This window comes from Rutidosis leptorrhynchoides, chromosome 7, assembly GCF_046630445.1.
Source record: "Rutidosis leptorrhynchoides isolate AG116_Rl617_1_P2 chromosome 7, CSIRO_AGI_Rlap_v1, whole genome shotgun sequence".
NCBI classification, from domain to species: domain Eukaryota; kingdom Viridiplantae; phylum Streptophyta; class Magnoliopsida; order Asterales; family Asteraceae; genus Rutidosis; species Rutidosis leptorrhynchoides.
Window position 1 is genome coordinate 272,514,829 of NC_092339.1, and position 2,606 is coordinate 272,517,434.

Consider the following 2,606-nt stretch of genomic DNA (forward strand, 5'->3'; position numbering starts at 1 on the left):
TCATATTTCATCGTACTTTTATTTACTCGCTATTTTATTTAACGTCATTTATTTATTTTCATTTATTTTTCGCTACTTTAATTATCGTCATTTATATTTTGCATTAGGTTTTAATTGTAACTTAAAATATAAAATCGACAAACCAGTCATTAAACGATAAACCCCCTTTTATATATTATCAATATAATATATTTTGTACAAATATAATTGTTTAAAAATATAGTGTGCAATAAGCCCGCTCCCTGTGGAACGAACCGGACTTACTAAAAACTATACTATTCTACGATTAGGTACACTGCCTATAGTGTTGTAGCAAGGTTTAGGTATATCCATTCTCTAAATAAATAAATATCTTGTGTAAAATTGTATCGTATTTAATAGTATTTCCTTGTAAAATTTAATAGTATTTTATACCACTCCGCTACCACATCAGCCGCTCCATACATGGACATCATGTTTGGCGGAGGCTTATGAGCTCGATGGATTGGATCAAGAACTACAATTTTTAATACACTATAATATGCATATTTGAAGAGTGGGGTGATAAAGCATCTACATGCATTCTCATGTCTTTGCTTCTGATTGTGTTGTTTAAAAAAACTTAGGGCCTGTTTACTTTATTTTTTATTAAGTCCATTATGAATATAGATGGCAATATGGATAATGAATGGTTATATGCAGTAAGAAGATAATTAAAAATGAAGAAGATAATTAAAAATGTTGTTTACTTTTTATGCTGAATAAATTGACTGAATAGTTTAAATTACATTTTTGACCTTACATCTAAATTCTTTTTCCCATTAGAAATAAGAGAAAGAATTGATTATGGAAAATAGACCAACAATCACCTACTTTATTTTTTACTTTGCCATGTGTTATCTGAATTGTTTAACACACAACTTTAACCTTTTTCTACCATTATTCATCAAAACCAACACAAGAACTCAAATTCATCCAAATAATCACGAACCAAAAAGAGAACATTCAAATACATATTTTCAAAGCACAAAATTATCAAAGAAATCTATAATTAATGTTTCCCATCACCTACACATGCCAATATTAGTAGTCCGTAAACAAGAAACCCAAATTACAAACAAAAACCCAATTAGAACAAGAAACCCATATTGTAAAATAAACTACAAAAAAACCTTTAATTCGCAAGAAAAATTCAATTAAAGATGGATTGAGGCTGGTGATGACTGCCAGATCTTCTAGATGTGGTTGACGGAACTAGATACGGTGGTGGCCGACGGAGCTCAAGTGGTAGCCGATGGAGCTGCAAGTGGTGGCCGACGGAGCTGCAAGTGGTGCTCGACGATGGTGTAATGAACGGTGCAATAGCAGGTGATTCATGTTCGTTTTATTTTCTGAACAGAAAGGATGGAGAGCAGAGATTGATTTTAGTGAAGAAGATGTAAATAATGAAAGGATGAAAGAAGGGTAATTATGTATTAATTTTGTCCATATGGGGAGGAGTGTGTTTTTCTCGGTGAGCCAGACATCCATTCATATTGTTATGGTGTATGAAAAAGTCCTAAGTAAACACATACCTAAACTGACCGAATAATGCATATGGACAACTCAGCCCATTAAGTTCAAAAGAAACAAACAGGCCCTTAGATAAAGCATTCATGATTGCATTATTAAATGATATATGCAGTTAATGTGTGTGTAACAAGAGTAGAGTATGCAATTTAAAGTTTTACACATGTTAGCATAAAGCTACTTCGTATCTACAACAACAACAAAATTCAAGCTCACAAAAGTCGGGAGATTCGTATCTACAAGATTGTCAATGTCATTAGCTATCGCATTTATGCACTTTTATCAGTTTTAATGAGAGAGAGTTGTCCATAAAAATACAAATTTACGAGATATTAAAAATAGAATTATATTATCTGTTAGCATATAATGTTGAAAAATGGTAATTTATGTAATCTTCAATGTAAAACGATACTTAAATAATGAATGTAGCAGCTTGTATCGTGATTAAAATAGATACAAATATCTTTGTTTACCTCTATTCTTAGTGCTCTTGTTATTTTAACTAAAAAAATATAAATGTTTTCATATGATTGGGTTCTTATTAAAATAAAAAATAATGTCTAAGCCCGGTTCGAACCGGGGACCTCTAGTGTGTGAGACTAGCGTGATAACCGACTACACCACCCAGACAATGTGCCTTCTACTACGAATGTTTAATAAGGAACTACTTGAATATGTAATCAAACGACAAAGCATTAGTAGCCAAAAACACATCCCCACCCATATATCATATCTGCTACAAGTTCAAACCAAAGGGTTAATGAGTACAAATTGGGTTAACAAATTGCAATTCAATTTAATCATCGTAGTCAAGATCCGACATGTCACTCTTAAAGAACGGCGAATGAAGAGCTTTTTTCTCATTCACTATCATTTACAATAAGTGATATCTTCACCTTTGACGCTACTTAGGATATCATTTGAACATTCACTCCATTCACTTCAAGAACAAGAAACGCCTACACAAACATACCTAAACGTCAATCACATAAAGTAGGAAAGAGACGTCTACGATTGGTGAAAATAAGTTATTTAAAATTTCAACCTTTGATATATTT

General features: G+C 32.0%; 1 non-coding gene across 1 annotated transcript; it reads right to left on the bottom strand.

Moving 5' to 3' along the window:
• Positions 1–2,105: 2,105 nt before the first annotated feature.
• TRNAV-CAC (transfer RNA valine (anticodon CAC)) lies at positions 2,106–2,178 on the bottom strand. Its single transcript has one exon. It is a non-coding gene; the product is annotated as a tRNA-Val (tRNA).
• Positions 2,179–2,606: the final 428 nt, after the last annotated feature.